Source organism: Triticum aestivum, chromosome 1D (genome assembly GCF_018294505.1).
Source record: "Triticum aestivum cultivar Chinese Spring chromosome 1D, IWGSC CS RefSeq v2.1, whole genome shotgun sequence".
In the NCBI taxonomy this organism is placed as follows: domain Eukaryota; kingdom Viridiplantae; phylum Streptophyta; class Magnoliopsida; order Poales; family Poaceae; genus Triticum; species Triticum aestivum.
This window is the reverse complement of record NC_057796.1, coordinates 255,902,746-255,921,847: the sequence shown is the minus strand read 5'-3', so window position 1 is coordinate 255,921,847 and position 19,102 is coordinate 255,902,746. Positions and strand designations below refer to the sequence as shown.

General features: G+C 47.0%; 1 long non-coding RNA gene across 2 annotated transcripts; it reads right to left on the bottom strand.

The window, feature by feature from the left end:
• Nucleotides 1-3,512: 3,512 nt before the first annotated feature.
• Nucleotides 3,513-7,923, bottom strand: LOC123181317 (uncharacterized). Of its 2 annotated transcripts, XR_006491640.1 has the most exons (3): nt 7,320-7,923; nt 3,908-5,419; nt 3,513-3,817 (listed from the first exon to the last, which is right to left on the bottom strand). It is a non-coding gene; the product is annotated as an uncharacterized lncRNA (long non-coding RNA). The 2 variants fall into 2 exon arrangements; XR_006491639.1 differs by having other exon boundaries at nt 3,908-7,923.
• Between the last annotated feature and the right edge of the window lie 11,179 nt (nt 7,924-19,102).

Sequence of the window (19,102 nt, the reverse complement as noted above, 5' to 3'; positions counted from 1 at the left end):
AACCTATTAACCTAGTGCCCAATGCCAGTTGTTGTTTTTTTCTATGTTTTTGTCTTTTACAGAAAATTAATACCAAACGGAACAAAACTTTTTGACGATTTTTCTTTTGCCAGAAGACACCTAGGAAGTTTCGGGAGGAGGCCAGAAGAGCCACGAGGCCACGACAAGCTCGGGAGGCACGCCCCCCAGGCTTGTGGGCCCCCTGTGGCACCTCTAACCCTAATCTCAGCTCTATAAATACCTAAATATTCCCCGTATACCATAGGGTACACCAAAAATACTTTTCCGCCGCCGCAAGTTTCTGTCCTCGTGAGATCCAATCTGGAGACTTGTTCTGGTACTCTGCTGGAGGGGGATTCGATCACGAAGGGCCTCTACATCAACCTTGCTGCCCTTTCAATGATGTGTGAGTAGTTTACCACAGACCTACGGGTCCATAGCTAGTATCTAGATGGCTTCTTATCTCTCTCTTTGATCTTCAATACAATGTTCTCCTCGATGTTCTTGGAGATCTATTTGATGTAATCTTATTTTGTTGTGCGTTTGTTGAGATCCGATGAATTGTGGATTTATAATCAGATTATCTATGACTATTTTTTGAGTCTTCTCTGAACTCTTTTATGCATGATTAAGATAGCTTTGTATTTCTCTCCGATCTATTGATTTGGTTTGGCCAACTAGATTGATTTTTCTTGCAATGGAAGAGGTGCTTTCTTTTGGGTTCAATCTTGCGGTGTCCTCACTTAGTGATAGAAAGGGTAGCGAGGCACGTATTTGTATTGTTGCCATTACGGATAAAAATATGGGGTTTATTTCATATTGATTGGATTTATCCCTCTACACCCCCTTCTGGACATACTAGTCGTCAATCCGTGCATTCGCACGGGCTAGAAATTTTAAATTGGATCAATTAGGTCTTTGTTACATTTATTAAATTGCAAATGCAGTATAAAATGTAAAAGTACTTCATAAATATTCCTTGGAAGTACGAAATTATACTCCTAGATTCTTTAGGGCACATTTTCTTCAATAGATACTTGATTGGACGATATATGTTTGCTGTGTAACTAAGTTTTTGCTATCTTATCTCTCCATTGTCTTCTAACCCTTTATATTGTCATCTAATTCTTTTTGTAATCTAATTCCTTCTCTTGTCTTCTAATTATTTTTGTAATCATTACTCACCAATGTTAGCGCTTCCTCTCTGCCAATTGAGCTGTTACTTTTTGGGATTGCTACATGTCACATCAGAATGTGTAGTTATTTTGATATAGTTGTTGAAGCGATCTTCATCATATTGCATAGAAGAATCATTTTGTAAGCATTAGTCATCGAAGGTTCTTGCTTTGTCTATGACAATTGAGTTGTTAGAGCAACTCCAATGGGGCGACCCATTTCGTCCGCCCGCGTCCGTTTGGGTCGGCGCGGACAAAAGTGGCGGCCCAACACGCCGACCCAAACGGACGCGCGTCCGTTTTTCATTCCCGGCCCAATTTTGAGCCGGAATTGCGTCGGCGCGGACACGAGACGGACGCGCGCGCGCCTACTTCTCTTCCCGGGCCCGTCGGTCGGTGGCAGCCACCACCATTTCCCCCCATTTTTCCCAAAAACACTCCCGCCCGCGCGCGCCCCCGCCACCCAACCAGCCATGGAGGACGCCATCGACCTCGACCTCGCCACCGGCCTCGCCTCCCTCGCCTCGTCCGGCGCCGTCGCCCCCTCCAGGAAAGGCAAGCCTCGTGCCCCGCGCAAGACCGCTGCCGCGACCAAGCCGAAGAAGGCGCTGACGCCCGAACAACGGGCAAGGGAGTCGGCCAAGAGGAAGGGCCGGAGGCACGCTACGGACGCGAGGGATGAGGCCGCCGCGCAGCAGGAGTTCACCAACGCCCGCATCGCGATGACAACGAGGGAGGCGCTCTACATGCTAGGGGTAAACCCTAGCCAGCACAGCGTCCTCCAAGCCGTCGTCGCCGCGGCCAGCACCGGCTCGTCGGCGTTTCCTCGGATGGTGCTGCCCGACTCACCCCGCGCGTCGGCTTGCAGCCCGGTCCCCGGCTTCCACGTCTACCCGTAGGCCTCCCGCCTCTCCGGGGAGTGCTCACCCGACGTGAGCGTGGTCGGGCCTTCCACGCCCGCGCCCGCGCCCATCGACCGCAACGCCACCCCGGTGGTCGGTGCCTCGTCGTCCGACGCGGCGGGGGCAGGCCGACATGCTCAAGTTCGACGATGAGTGATCTATGGCGGCGAGGGCCATCTTTTTTGTATGCCGGCAGGTGTGCCGGCATGACCACGGGAGCCACGATGGCATGGTCGAACTCAAGTCCCACCCTTTTTTGTGTGCTGGCATGTGTGTCGGCCGGCTGGCGAGTGCGCCAGCATGAACTGTGGTATTTTCTGAAGCCGGCATTGTATGCCGGCGCTGGCATGGTGCCGGCATGAGACATGGCCGCTGGCATGATCGGCTGCGGGCCTTTTTTATTTAAAAGTTGAATGCGGACATGAAATGGGTCGGCGCGTTGGACGCACTGCCGACCCAAATACAAAACTGGGCGGACGCCCGAGCCAAACGGACAAAAAACAGACAAATGCGCCGTCCGTTTGGGTCGGCCCGTTGGAGTTGCTCTTAGAATCTATTTGGTATTACTGCATAATTGATGCAGACATGTCATTTTGTAGCACATGGGTCTTCCATTTTGTACACCATCGTAGTGTTCGGTCTTGGGTCTCTCTTTCCTAATACTTCCGCGTCCCGAATTAGTTGTCGCTCAAATTGGCTCAAATTGATGTATCTAGCACTAAAAAAATCCGAACGACGGGAGCAATATCTTGTTTAATTAGTTCTTGTTCTTTCTCTGACTAAACTACTATGGAAATTCCTTTATTTTGTACTTTTGAAGTACGTGTATATATACAATGTGAAGATTATATCTAACAGATGTTACGTAGAAAACAATTATACCAATACATCTAGAAGATAACATATTTCCCCCATATATAAATTTGTGAATCATCATGCCTGGTTAAAATTGAGGAAGTAATCGTGTTTAGTATTCAAGTAGGCAAATGAATAGACGATGTTGTTGTTTTATCGTACTTCTAACTTGCACGAGAATGCTTAATATTATCATCTTCAAGTTTGATAGGGTTGGCTGTTGGATGGTGGGTCATCAACCTTTCTTCCTCTCTCCCTCCCAAATAAAACTAAGCTCAAGGATAATATAGCCAACTTCATAAAAAGGGCGAAAAAGGATCATACTCTACAAAACTGGCAACAGAGTAGGCCATAGCTTCAGGAGTTAAGGTAGTCATGGAAGGAGTTAAATGTGCTTACAACATGCAGCAGCATGGGTGTGCCATGGACAGGAAGTTGGTGACATGATGGATGATATACTTGAAGACTTTTGTGCGTTATTACCACATAATACTTATACATGTTGGAACCTGTTGCCACTAAGATTGAAATATATTTTTCCCAATGCACACTCGTAGGACCCATTAAAGCCAAAAAAAAGTAACACAAAGCATGGAAATCATATATACTTGGAAATCATAAGTTTCTCACCTTCCTTTCCAAGTTGAATGTCATTGCTAACTGATTTGAAATGAACATATAAATGAACTATGCAAAATTACACAAAATCCAATCACCCTGTTACCATGTTGTTGACTTCCATCAAGTCACTTTCCATGTGTACTGTAGAACATCACTTAGCCTGCTATGTCCCAGGAGTATGTTCCATCAGCTAAGCATGCAGCGCTGAGAGAAACCATTGTTCTCATCATCTGGTCTATAATGTTATTTTTGTTTCTTCTTTCTCTGTACATGAATCATAAAGAAAATAAGCTCACGAAGGAAAGGCTAACTCATCCTTTTCAAGATTATATGGGAGTACAAAATTTGTAATACCTTGTGTCCGTCTCAATCCATGTCTCATATTTCCATTCGGTGCCTCGGTGATAGCCAGCATGTAATCCCTAGTCCATAACGCCTCTTTCTCTGTCCTGGGATGGCATTCACATATTTTCTGCAGTAGCATTATCAACAGGTAACCATATTGTGATGCAACTGTACCCAGCGTATATTGTGATGCAATTGTACCCAGCGAAAATCTCCATGAGCGTACAAAATAGAGACTAAAGGTTCGTCAAAATATTTCGAGGATCTGGCTAACAATGTGAAAATTTTGGAGTTTTGACACTGAAAACAAAAAATAGTGGTAGCTTCACTACTAAACACGAAACAGAGACTGGGCAGTACCACCCATGGCTCTTTCCATTTTTAAGACTGAGCTCAGCAAGCTCTTTGTCAGGTATTACTATATCACGGACTAATAAGTTTACCAATTTCTAAGAGCTTTCTTGCAGTTTGTACCCTGTTTGTAAACAAGTACCATGTCAACTTTGATAAGTGTGTCACCGTGTCATTTATGTCAGTGTTTCACCTTTTCAATTCCCATGCAGAAGGAATGCGTAAGAAAGAGACAAAGATAAATCATACTCCTATATAGTAATTCTGGCCAAAACATTATATAAAAATACTCTATTAGATTAGGCGAGGCTCGACAACCTGAAAGAGTTGCGTATAGGCCAGTGAGCCTCTGTAGTTTATAAACAGAAGTGGCAGTCAGAGAGATTCTTGAAGTAGTCTACACAGCCAAGCTATCATTTTAGCTGTGACCATCTAAAATTACTATGAATGGCATGTAGTTTTGCTTCTAACCCGTTCTGAAATATTCAAGCAACATAAACATGTGAGGATTTTGGTTCACATTACAAACAATGGAAAGCAAGAAATATGAACCAAGTAGTATTTAGGACAAAATAAAAATATAATAATAAAGAAAATACGTGTTGGGGAAAAAATTAGAGTTTTCACACTGAAAACAACATATAGTGGTAGCTTCCCTACTGAAAACAAAATAGAGACTGGGCAGTACCACCCATAGCTCTTTCTATTTTTAAGACTGAGCTCAGCAACCTCTTTGTCAGGTATTAAGTTATCACGGACTAATAAGTTTAACAATTTCTAAGAGCTTTCTTACAGTTTGTACCCTGTTTGTAAAGAAGTAGCATGTCACCATTCCGATTTATGTCAGTATTTGACCTCCTCAATTCTCATGCAGAAGGAATGTGTACGAAAGAGGCAAAGATAAATCATACTCCTATATAGTAATTCTGGCCAAAACATAATTCAAAAAGATTCTATTAGATTAGGCGAGGTTCAACAACCTTAAAAGAGTTTTTTTTTTTTGTGGGAACAACCTGAAAGAGTTGTGTATAGGCCACTGAGCCTCTGTTGTTTATAAACAACATTGGGCGGTCAGAAATTCTTGAAGTAGTCTACACAGCCAAGCTATCATTTTAGCTGTGACCATCCAGAAGTACTATGAACCACACTTCATTTTACTTCTATCTCGGTCTGAAATATTCAAGCAACATAAACACGTGAGGTGTTTGCTTCATATTACAAACAGTAGAAAGCAAGAAACATGAATCAAGTACTCCCTTCGATCCAACATAAGTGTCGTAGTTTTAGTACAAATTTGAACTAAAACCACGACACTTATTTTGGATTGGAGGGAGTAGTGTTTAGCACAAACAAAAAATATAATAATAAATAAAATACGTTCTGGGGAATTTGGAGTTTTCAAACTAAAAACCAAAAATAGTGGTAGCTTCACTACTGAAAAAATAGAGACTGGGCAGTGCCACCCATGGCTGAGCTCAGCAACCTCTTTGTCAGAGAAAAGTTCTTGAAGTAGTATACACAACCAAGCTATCATTTTAACTGTGACCATCCAGAAGTACTATGAACGACATGTGGTTTTACTATGAACTATTCAAGCAATATAAACACGTGAAGAGTTTGGTTCATATTACAAACAATGGAAAGCAAGAAACACGAATCAAGTACTCCCTCCGATCCATATTAATTGTCGCTGACTCGGTACAACCAATTAATATGGATCTGAGGGAGTGGAATTTAGGACAAACAAAAAATACAATAATAAAGAAAATACAAGTTAATTGCTAGTTCATAGCCCTGGGAACCTCCCCTTGCCAAGCCCTCCGACTCCGTGGTACCCTTCAAGCCCATGCCATGTCTTTTGAAACACTGATCCAACTATAGTTTGTCACACCGAGGGAAACCATGGACTTAGTGTGGTTTGAAGATAGAGGAGTCTTACTGAAATTGCTTAAATCAGTGAAGATAAGATGCGTATTGTATTACGAAAAGAGATGGGGAATATCAAGAACACTGTTTTATTTTTTACCAGCATAGAGAAACCACGGACTTCAACTTTGATTTGCAGAAAATAATAATGCAATTTTGTTGCAACGGAAAGATAAACCCAAAGAGATAGAAACCTATCAAGAGGCAAATCAATTCCTTACCTCTAGAAGTTAGGACTCAAGTCAAACTTTCAACGCAGAAGCAACTTACGTGACAATATTGGAATTGGCAGTGGCTAAAGCCATTTTAAATCAAACTTTTCATCTGCATACGATGTTATGCTACTGTGTAAGCTTCATCAGAGAATTTCTTGTTCTATGCTAGTGAAGACCGCAGATTACTGTTCGATGAAGCAGCTCTAGAGGCATGCGTGAATATTCTGCTACGCATAATGGGACAACATAAATCAACTATTTTTTAGAGCAGATTTATCATTATGCAGAACCCACTACAATAAGCATGAAAATCACTGTGAGGGCACTCTGAAAGTGTATCAGAAAATTCTTTAGGAGATTTTCTGTAAGTGGCAACTATGCTATCTGGTAACTACAAAGGAAGGATCACACATGTTATTAAAAAGAAACAATGATATTATGGTTTCCATGGTTACATAAATGCAGAAAAACTAATATGGATGTTTTGTATAAAAAAGATCATCTATCTAGATCTGTTCCCAAATACAACAAAGAAACCAGACACAGAAACATGTGTAACTCAATAATACATACATGAAGCTATTTTTTGCACAACCAACAATACTTAAATCTTACAAATCTACCAAGAAAACATTGTACACTCTATAAGATATGATTCTTAATCCTGGATAGAAGAATTGTTTGTTAAAATGCAGATAATCTGAGAGTTAGCACATATTCAAAGAAAAATGTGCAATCTCCAAATCCTTTCCATATAAAGCTTATATGAACATCAAACAGATTTGGCTGACAGTGGTTGATTTCTATATTTACACAACACTGCAAGTTGGCACCAGATGCCATGCAGATTATCTCAGCTGGCTGGTTCTCCTTCACATCCTATAATTCATAATCTGGTAAGAGCTGTGATGTGAAAAAATGTACAGTACCGTTTTTTTTTCTTGATGAGATTTTACAGCCAAATTATTGGGGGCTCTTGAATGCATCAAGGTGGAGAGGGGCAGGCCCAACCGCTGCAGCGGTCGACCTCCACCACGGCAGCATGCCGCCGCGCCATGGCACACTGCCGTTCTGCCTCAGCTCCTCCTCCCCTCATGGCCTATCTCCTCTGCAGCCGTCCAAGGCGTTGCCGCCTCTCGTGCGCCTCGTCGGCTGTCCATCTGCTCGCCCCACCTCGGCCCTCGCGCCATGGAGCTTCTCCACATCCAGTAGAGCTTCCTTCTTCGGTCGCCGCTTCTCGAGCATCCTCGGCTGCCCAACGGCGCCTCCCCAACCCCTGCCACGACACCGCAGCACCACCAGCCCCGATCCAACCACCTCCACCCCTTGCTCCCCTTCTCCACCTCTCGGATGCTCTTGCAATGCAACCTTTTCCAGATAAAAAGAACACAAAGAGATTGGATTGTAGCAGGGATGGGATGTTGAGATCTGGGACGGGAGGCTCTAGGGCATGGAGAGGCAGCGGTGGAATTTTGAGGCGGAGGAGGAAGACGGGCTAATTTGGTACCGTGGATGATTTGTGTACATTTCTGATTACGGGGGGAATTGGCTCAGAGTTGCATGGATTAATCACCACCGTTATAATTTCGTCCCAATGGATAAACGGCTCGTAATTTTTAATAATTAACGTGGTAATTTTTAAGGAGTCTCAAATTAATAGAGGTATAGATATAGATAGATAGATAGATAGATAGATAGAGACTTTTGATCCTACACATAGTCACTTGTGTCTGGCCAAACGATGATGGATGTCGTCACACCGAGAGGGCACTAAGAATATGTCTCCATCGTCGAAGGAGCAATCCACTCTCGAGCTATCTAGTCCTTTGTCAAACTTTTCGATGAACATGTAAGTTGTCGTTATGATCACCGTGTTGTCAATGGCCCTGCAGTTGTTGTGGTTGTCCATGTCGGGCACGCGCATTCGATGCAGGGAACTGTTGAGTGGGGACTATAGCTCCCTTCTGGTGTATGCTTCCCTTGTTGGAGCAATTGCGGTGAGTCGGAAGACGGTGTGGCTGAAGATGCAGAAAATGCATAATTTTAAGAACGACACATCTCTCTGATCTGAAGAAATACCCTAAAAGAGATCAACAGCAAGGTACGAGAGTGGTCACACGTCTGTTGACTGAAGACTAAATTGGGGTCACACGATTTTATTTTATTTTCGTACTGTCCGATCTACGCCAGATGGATTGATGGCAGTCTTGTGCCTCCCGGCTGACACTGTTCGGAATCTTCCCCGAAGAGCCAGCGACCACCGGCAGAGCAGCCTGCCTCCGCCGTCCGTGGCCCCGACCAAAACCCCGCTCCCCGCCCCACCGCACTGCCGTGGTTGCGCCGCCCCCGGGCCAATTCACAAAGACTCGCCGTCATCCAGATCCGGCGGCGGCAGTACCTTCAACCCACGCAACTCTAAGATAGCCATCTAAGCGCTGCTTCCGCGGCGAACTTGCGCCCCCGCACCCTTACGTTAGACACCAGCCAACCGGCAACCTAGGAGCTCCGCCGGCTCGAGGGGTGCTGCTTCCCATTGGGAATCGATTGGCCCAGAATAAAAATCAGACAACTGACGCCTACATAAAGTGATTTGAGATGAGGGTGTGACCTATCTGGCAGCCCGGTGAAGTAGGCAGCTCCAGCTGCCGAGTCGGTGAGGCCGGTGCGGTTGCGGTGGCTACCGGCGGCAGGGAAGCAGAGATGTAGCGATGGTCGACGGCTACGGGGAAGCAGCGCCGGGGCTCTGGACGGATCCAAAGTTGGAGCCGCTCTGGCGCCGTGAACAACGGCGGGGGTGAATCGGCTCCGGTATGTTTCACGCGGTCGTCGCCGAGGCAGCTCCGACAGCACGGAGTAAGAGGCACACGGCCCAGTGCACGACAGCAAATGGACAGCGTCTCCAGGATTAGAGAGGAGGGCGGCTGTGAATTTGGTGCGGTGGGGGGCGCCATGGAGGAGGGGCTGAGGTTTCGCGGCTCGGGAGAAGGGAGCTTCCGGGGAGAAGGTGATTTGGCGCCCACGAGGTATGAATGGGGAATTGGGAGGGGGAACCATGTCTTACGGACGCATTTGTCTGAAATGTGGGGGGGTTACAATTCTACCCCTGCCTTTAGGCTTCTCGGCTTGGGTCTGTGTACTGAGGGTCGGGGATAGTAGAGTAACTTTGCTTCTCCCAAATAGTGGGCGCGAGCGTCGTGTTTTGAAATATAGTGGGCGCGAGCGATTTTGGGTGAGGAGGGCGTGTTTTGAAATATAGTGGGCGCGAGCGATTTCGGGCGAGGAGGGCGTGTTTTAAAATATAGTGGGCGCGAGCGATTTCGGGCGAGGAGAGCGTGTTTTGAAATAGTGGGCGCGAGCTATTTCGGGCAAGGAGAGGTGTTTTGCCGACCATGGTTTATGAATTATTCGGCACATGTCATTTCAGCCGAGGAGAAGGCGCGCTTGGATGAAGTTACGAACCTACCCTCAATGTACAACGGGCCAATTGATGCGTGTCCCACATAGGTCGGTAATTTCGCGTCTCCTATTTATTTGCTCGGGCGAATTCCACCGAGCAGAGAGTGTTTAACGGTTCGTTCAAATTTTCAGAGAACGAGCATCCATGTCTACCTTACCAAGTCGATTCGAATCAAATTTTGAAATATTAGCTTGCCACTTCTTTTTTAGATGGAGAGATGATGCTCGGGAGTAATGTGTTTTTACATGCTAGTTGCTAACGATTTACTATATGACAAATAGTTGACCCACTAAAAAAGGGAATCAAACCCAAAATGAAATATCTCGATTCAATGAAATAGCTCGTTCACCAGGTCAAAATAGTGAACTAAATCCAAAATTGAACACCTCAATCGAGTAGCATGTTGTACAGTATTATAATACTCCATGAACATGATAAAAGTCAAATTAATAAAATTGTTTGATATACGCATATCTCCGTTCATGTGTGGATTGCAGACAACATGTTCTCCAATTTAAATATTTGAATGCAAGTTTATATCGAAACATGGTTTATATCAGTCTTTGATGCATAAAACGCGACCTCCCCCTCTCCCGGACTCCTGCTCTCTCTCTCTCTCTCGCCGACAATCTTCAATTCTGTCGCACGCATCCAACACACAAACCTTGTTGATCCCTCTCCCTCTCTCTCCATCTCTCTCTCTGTCTCTCTCTTTGTGTGTGTGTGGGGGGGTCTTTCTAGTTTGCATGCATATATACTCCATCTATAGGTCTCTCTCGCACATTATGTATGATTCTCTAGTCCAAGCTAAATATCTTGGGTGCACTCATCGTACGCACACAAATTCCTTGGCTCGTTGCGCGTAACTCTCTCACGCACCACTCTATCATCTTGGAGTTGTTCCCTCTCTCTCTCTCAAATTCTCCATCTCCCTGGGTCACACATACACATGCATATCTCACTCGCACTCGATAGACCCATCTAAAAGTCTATCTCTCTCCCTCTCTCCATCTCACACGCACACACACACACACACACAATCTCATGCCTAGCCAAGTATGATGGTCTCTCACTCAATTGTAGGCACACGCAGTTCCCCCTATATGTAAATGACTAGCTAATCTTAGTCTCCATCAAAAACATGTGCATGGTCTATCTCGATTTCTCTCGGGGGATCTTTCTATCGCGCACGCACCTCCCTCGATCTCCCACCCATATAGTCCCCTCATGATCTCGAGGGGATCTCTCTATCACAAACACACCCTCTCTCCCTCCCCATGCGTCCATGTTCTCCATGCGTCCCTCTTGACCTTTGTTCCTTGTTGGCCAGACCTCTATTGGACATGTGCTATAGGGGTGTCTCTCTCTGTTGCAAACAATCACGCACTACCTATCTTCATGTATCTTCTCACCTCGCTTTTCTATCTCGGAGATGCATGCGTGATATGTTTGCGTAAGAAACGAAAACACACACTCTCTCTTTCTAATTTATCGTTTGTTGTCCCTTTCTCTTTCACACACATACTCTTTTTGCACACTCACTCATTCTCCTCCACACGCACTTGATCTCTCTCGACTTAGGCACTCTCTTTGGTCCATAGCATATAGATTTATTGAAAAGACAAACATCACAAAGTTTGACCATGTACGTGGAGAAAAACATTTACATCTAGAACGGCGAACATATACCATTAGATTCATCGTGAGATGTAGTTTCGTATGATGTATCTTTGGTATTGTAGATATAAATAACATTTGCGTAAACATGGTCAAAGTTTCCAAAGTTCGACTTCTAAAAAATTTACATGCACTACATTATCGAGCGGATGGAATATCTCTTTCCCCCTCTCAGCTATCTGAAGCACCACTCAGCCTTATCGAGGCTCCTCTATCTCTCTCAAACTTTATATCTCCCTGATTCACACATACACATGTCTTGCTCGCGCTACATAGACCCATCTAACACTCTCTGCCCTTGTTCTCTCTCTATGTGACACGCACCCCCCTAAGTACCATAATCCCCCACTCCATCATAGGTGCACGCACTCCCCCCTAAGTATGATTATCTCTCGCTAGCCATCAGGAACACACGTATTGTCTCCTTCCATCCATACATCTATCTCGATATCTCTCGGGGTATCTTCTATCGCGCACACACCTTGTCACTCGATCTCCCACCCATGTAGTCCCATCACGATCTCCAGGGGATCTCTCTATGACAAACATACACTCTCTCCTCCCCATGTCTGCATTTTCTCCGTACGTCTCTCTCGACCTCTCTCCCTTGTTTGTTAGACCCCTCTTGGCCACGTGCTAGGGGTCTTTCTCTCTTGGTTGAAAACAACCACACACTATCTCCTCACCTTGCTTCCGATGTCGAAGATGCATGTGTGATATGTTTGCATAAGACACACATGCTTTTTCTCTACTTTTATCATGTGTTGTCCATGTATTTTTCACACACGCACACACACTTTTTTTCTGTCATTCTTTATATTTCACACACACTCTCTCTAGTTAGGTACTCTCTCACGTCCATAAGCATATGGATGATTTGAAAAGTCAAACCTCAGAAAAGTTAGACCAAGTATATGTGGAGAAAAACATTTACATCTGGAACGATCATTAGATTCATCACAACATGTACTTACTTCATACTATCATTTATCTTTGGTATTGTAGATATAAGTAATTTGTTTATAAACTTGGTCAAAGTTTCAAAAGTTTGACTTTTAAAAAAATGTTGGCACTACATTATCAAACGGAGGGAGTAGCTCTTTCTCTCTCTCTCTCTCTGCTATCTCTCACGGGCCTCCCCTCTCACTCGAACTCTATACCGACAGATTATACGCTCACTGTGTCAGCGTATAGCTCCGTATATTGTTTAGTTGACCGGTCAACCAGTCCACATGCTGCCTTGTCAGCTCGTGTTCTCTATCTTCGTGTGCTGGCCCATGTGGCAGTGGGTGAAAATAAGTAAACTAGAGGTCCATCTGACACGCGGTGAAGTAAACAAAGTTGAAACCACTCGGGGTAGCACCCCGCATGCTAGTAAATTGAGGGCACACTTCTTCTGCGTGAAGGACGCACTCGCGCACAATTCACCATTGCGTGGCGGCATGCACAGAAGGATGCACTCGCGTACACCCAGCAGGCCAGCACACAACACACACCAGCACACGTGTACACCGGCGTTGCCGCTGGTTGAGATGGACGGCGAGGCAGCCAACAAGCGGAGGCGGCTCGAGTCAGAACCGCATCCGGCGAGCCTGGACTTCATCAGCAGCCTCCCCGATGACATGTTGCTCGTCATCATCGGCCTCCTCCCAACCAAATCTGCCGTGCGGACCGCCCTGCTCTCCCAGTGGTGGCGCCCCCTCTGGCGCCGTGTCCCCCTCAACCTCACCGTCGACAGCTACCTCTGTGACGGGGATTGCAAACTCATGGCCGCAGTCTCTAAGATCCTTTCATCGCACCCTGGGCCAGCCAGACGCCTTGACATCCGCATGTTCAGTACCAACTGCAAGGTCCAAGCCAAGTTCGACGAGTGGTTCTTATCCCCCGCCCTAGATCAGCTCGAGGAGCTTAGCTTTAAAGCTGGACGATGTCGCTATCTGCCGCCGCCCGCGCTCCGCCTCACGCCAACGTTGCACCGCGCCAGCTTCAGCTCCTGCTATCTTCCCCAGATTAATGTCGCGCCCGCCCTTCTTCTCCCTCAACTCAAGCAGCTCGACCTCTTCGACGTTGTCATCTCGAAGAAGGCTATGGAGCACCTGCTCTGCGGCTGTACTGCGCTCGAGTACCTTCGTCTTGAGAAGATCCACGGGTTCATTAGCCTCCACATCGCCTTGATGAATCTCTGATGGATTTATGTGTCTTGCTAGCCCCGCAACAAGACATCAATTGGGAAGAGATCACTCCAGCTGTTCCACGTTATGGTCATTGAGAATGCGCCTTTCCTTGAGAGATTGCTTGTATCTGATCTAGAAGGTCTAGCAAAAATCAGGGTCATTGGCGCGGCGAAATTGAAAGCGTTGGTGTACTCGTGTTCCAAATTCTCCGAACTCTTTATTGGATCCGTAATCGTTTAGGTACAACACTCATCTTCTTCTCCGTCTTCTTGAAATTCACATTTTTAAATTTCTTCTTGATGTATTTACGACCGTCTTCCAGAAAATGATTCCCACAAGCTTGACCCAGTCTATGCGCACAGTGAAGATCTTGGCAATAAAATCTATCGGCCCCAATCTGGATCAAGTTGTTGGATTCCTTACATGCTTTCCGTGCACGGAGAAGCTACTCATCGAGGTGAAACGCATTTCCTAGTAGTAAACGGTAATCACAACGTAGCTCAATTTTTTCGTAATTTTCCCAAATTATGAAGACAAGTGTAGTGTTCAAAACTGCATCTACGCACTTCACCGAAAGTAATGTTTTTAGTATTTTTTCTCACGTGATCACTGCATCGTTTTTTGTTGTACTACTATAGTAGCCTAGGGTAGTCATAGTGGAAAGTAACTTAGACTAGTAACTCTATGGTTACCCTAAGAGCAAGTACTACCTCCGTCCTGGTTTACTCTTCCTATTTTGTAGTATCAAAATTTGACCATAGATTTAACTGACAAAATGTTAATGCATGTCACTAAAAATTATATCGTTGGATTCGTATTTGAACATAATTTAAAATGTTACAATTTTTGGTGACATGCATTGGCATTTTCTTAGGTAAATCTATGGGCAAAATTTTACACTAAATACGAGGTAGTACAAAAGTGGGCTATAACGGCCCTCCGCTATGTAGGCCAAATTCATTTGTGATGCATTTGGCACCGATGCCCCTCCGTTGCACCTGGTGCCCCAATCTGGATCACCTACTTTGCTCCGGTGCCAAATTAACTCACGCAATGAAAAAACACTTGCGTGGTAGAGAGATGACTGAGGCAATAAAAAAACACTTGTTTGGGAGAGTGAGAGGCTGGTGTAGTTGGTTTGATTGATTTGTTTATACATGTGGGTCTGTGTGGACAGCGGTGCCAACTCTCTCACATCGCGAGAGCGGTGGCAAAATCTTTTGATTTGACATCGATGCGTATTATGTGGCATACTTTTGAGAAATATGGCATCAGCCACATAGTGGAAGGCAACAAATGCCCAAGCTCTTCACGTGCTCCTAGGTAAATGAGAGGAAAGAGAAAGAGAGAGAGAGAGTGAAAAAATATCACTAGCCAGCCAACCCTATCGTATGAGCGAATGATATTGGTACCTCTTGATGACACGGCAATCTTATACAGCCAGCTGCTCTAATATGTTCTCTTCTTTTGCAGATAAAAAAAGACCCGGAAGTGAAAAATGTGTTGCACTATAACAATCTCATCGAATGCCTTGATCTCCATCTTACAGAAATTGATTTGATTGTGTCGGGGGAAACGACGCCTATGGGTTCACTGGGAATCCCTTTTGCTACGGTTGGCGGGCGCGGGGTTGTGGAAAGAGCGGGATTGAGAGATCAACGCGGGGGGATTATCCAGGTTCGGGCCGCGAGGATGCGTAATACCCTACTCCTGCTAGTTTCTGTTTATCTGGTGTTCTTGGACTAACTACAAGGCGTGTAGGGTCCAAAAAGTCCGAATCCTCTCCCAGTACGCCGCGGGCCTCCTTTCATAGACAAAGGGGCTGCCACAGTGGCACACAGGAGGTGAAAAGCTATATAGTGGTCGAGTCTATCCTCTGGCACCGTAGGACAAACACATTTAATGCGCTGCTGACGTGCCCTTCTTGCTTATTGGGGACGACAAGGAAGCTCGTCCCAACTGTCGCCGCCTCGCCTGGCTTCGACGCGCATCCGAACTGACGAGGCGAGTAGTGCCACGTTGTCTGGCTGGCTGCTGAGTTGGTGCGGTGGCAGAGCCTTCAGGAAGATCTGCATGCCACCACGCAGGTGCTTGCTGAGTTGGCTTAGAGGCCGCACGTCGCCACGCAGGTGTTCGCCTAGTCGGTGGGCTGGCAGCTGCATGGGAACAGCGGCAGAGCTTTGGCAAATGTGGGCATGGTTGCGTCCCCGCGGATGTCATCTTGCTGCAACTGCTCTTTCTCAAGATCGTCAGAAGCGAGCACTCGAGGTGACCCATATGTGAGTTCCGTGGGGAGAACTGCTTCTGCCCGGTATACCAGGGCAAAGGGTGTCTGGCCGGTGGCTCGATTTGGTATCATTTTGATCGACCAAAGAACCGTCAGCAACTCATCAATCCAGTGCCTTCCACACTTGTGTAGCCTGTCAAAAGTGTTTGTCCTCAGGCCTCGCAATACTTCAGCATTTGCCCTCTCCGCCTGGCTGTTGCTCCGTGGGTGTGCCACCAAAGCGAAACAAACCTTGCTACCGAGGTCCTGGATGTATTGCATGAAGGTGCGGCTTGTGAACTGCATGCAGTTGTCGGTGATGACCCTGTTTGGCACACCAAAATGACAAACTAGCCCCTTGAAGAACTTGACGGCTGACTGAGCTGTCACCTTCCTCACTGCCTCCACTTCGGGCCACTTTGTGAACTTGTCGATTGCGACATACAAGTACTCAAAGCCCCCGACAGCATGGGGGAAGGGGCCCAGTATGTCGATCCCCCAGACCGAAAATGGCCAGGAGAGAGGGATTGTTTGAAGCGCTTGAGCTAGTTGATGAAGCTTGTCTTCCTTCGCTTGTTCTGCCCCACTGATGGCTCTACGGATGGTTGTATTAACTGAAGTACAAAGGTACCTAGTTCCACAGGTAACTTGAGGGCAGCGCGTTTCGACAGGTCGTCGGCAATGCTGTTCTCCGCTCGGGGAACATGTTCTGCCTGTAGGCCATCGAAACGTTCTTCCAACTTCCTCACTTCATTCACGTAGGCCTCCATCAACGGGCTCTGGTAATCCTTGTTGATTTGCTTGACGACGAGCTGCAAATCACCCCTGATGATGAGCTTCTTGATTTTGAGGTCTGCCGCGATCCTGAGACCGGCAAGCAACCCCTCGTACTCCGCCGTATTGTTCGTTGATTTTTCCCGGGGGAAGTGCATCTGGATTACGTACTTGAGGTGCTCTCCGGTGGGTGCGACGAGTAGCACGCCAGCACCAGCACCTTGGAGTGCGAAAGCTCCATCAAAATACATGATCCACTCACTGCTCGTCTCCTTACCGGGAAGGGCGGTCTCTTGAATCTCCTCGTCAGGCGTTGCGGTCCACTCTGCTATGAACTCTGCCAAAGCTCGGCTCTTGATCGTTGAAGTACTTTCAAACCTGAGGCCAAAGCTCAACAACTCCAATGCCCACTCCACAATCCTCCCTGTCGCATCTGGGTTGTGCAAAATCCATTGCAAAGGGAGGCGGGTGACGACGGTGATCTCGTGCGCTTGGAAATAGTGGCACAGCTTTCTCGAGGCCATGAGAAGGCCGAAAAGCAGCTTCTGCATTCCAGAATATCTTGACCTAGCCCCCTGCAAGAGGGAACTGAAAAAATACACTGGGTGCTGCACCGTCTTCTTCTTCTGTCCTACTTCGCCCATCCGCTCAGGCTCTGCCTCGCCGGGTTCGGGCCTTGCCGGGGGTTCTGGTTTGCCGGCGTCAGGCTCTGCCGGGGAAGACCCCAGCCCGCCATCCGACGGCTCTGCTACAACTGCTGCTTCTCCCTCAGGTTCCCTCTGCGCCACCAGCGCAGCACTGACCACTTGATTCGTTGCTGCTAAGTACAGCAGCAACGGCTCTCGTGCTTTAGGCGCGACTAGTATTGGCGTGGAGGAGAGGTACCTCTTCAAATCTTGTAGTGCTGCCTCTGCCACCGGAGTCCATTTTACTGGACCCGACTTTTTCAAAACTTTGAAAAAGGGGAGGGCGCGCTCAGCAGATTTGGAGATGAACCTACTCAGGGCAGCAAAGCAGCCGGCGAGCCTACAGACGTCTTTGACCCATTTTGGCGCCTCAATCTGCTCAATCGCTTTGATCTTGTCGGGATTTGCTTCGATTCCGCGTTGAGACACAAAGAACCCGAGAAGTTTGCCGGAGGGGACACCGAACACACACTTCTCTGGGTTGAGCTTGAGGTTGATCTTGCACAGGTTTGCGAATGTTTCTTCTAAATCTTGCACGAGTGTGGCCCTGTCCTTGGTTTTGACCACTATGTCATCCATATAAGCTTCCATTTTCTATGTAGCTGGGGCTCAAAACCAATCTGGACTGCTCGGGCAAATGTCGAACCAGCGCTCTTCAACCCGAAAGGCATTCGTACAAAACAGTACGTACCACATGGGGTGATGAACGCGGTCTTTTCTTCATCTTCCTTCATCATGAAGATCTAGTGGTACCCTGAATAGGCATCGAGGAATGACAGCAGGTCACACCCGGCAGTGGAGTCTACAATCTGGTCGATGCGTGGCAAAGGGAAAGGATCCTTTGGACAAGCTTTATTGATGTCGGTGTAGTCAATGCACAACCTCCACTTCCCGTTTGCCTTACGCACCACCACCGGGTTGGCCAACCACGTGGGGTGGAGTACTCCTCTTACCAGGCCTGCCGCCTCCAACTTCCTGATCTCTTCAATGATGAACTCTTGCCACTCCAAAGCTTGCTTCCTGACCTTCTGCTTGACTGGCCGTGTGTGAGGACAGATAGCAAGATGGTGCTCAATCACCTCTGGGAATGTCAGGGATGTCAGATGCTTGCCATGCAAATACATCGACATTTGCCCACAGGAAGGCGACGAGCGCGCTTTCCTATTTGCTGTCGAGGGTGGATCTTATAGTGAAAGCTTCGCCCGTGCCATCCTCCTTGACGGACACCTTCTTGGTTGCTGGTGGTGCAGCCTTGGACTTTTTGCTCTTGCCGGTGGAGCTCTCTGGCACGTCCTCAATGGTAGCACAACACTCCGAAGAGGTGCGCTTGCCAGAGTGGGTGCAAGAGGTCTTGCTGGAAGGAGTCTTGCCGGCCTTCTTCCTCCCTGGAGCTTCAGCGGCAGGAGCAAGTGCCCTGGCGGCAGTTGCTGCAACCGCCTCTCGATAGAGTTGGTCGGCGCAGATGAGGGCGTCTTTCTTGTCAGAGGGGACGGTGATGATGGTCAGCGGCCCCGGCATCTTCAACGTGTTGTAGGCATAATGGGACGCCGCCATGAACTTGGCCAACACTGGGCGGCCAAGGATCCCATTGTATGGCAAGGGGATCTCGGCGACATCGAAGACAATCTTCTCCGTCCTATAGTTCAGCTCGCCCCCAAACGTAACGGGCAGTGTGATT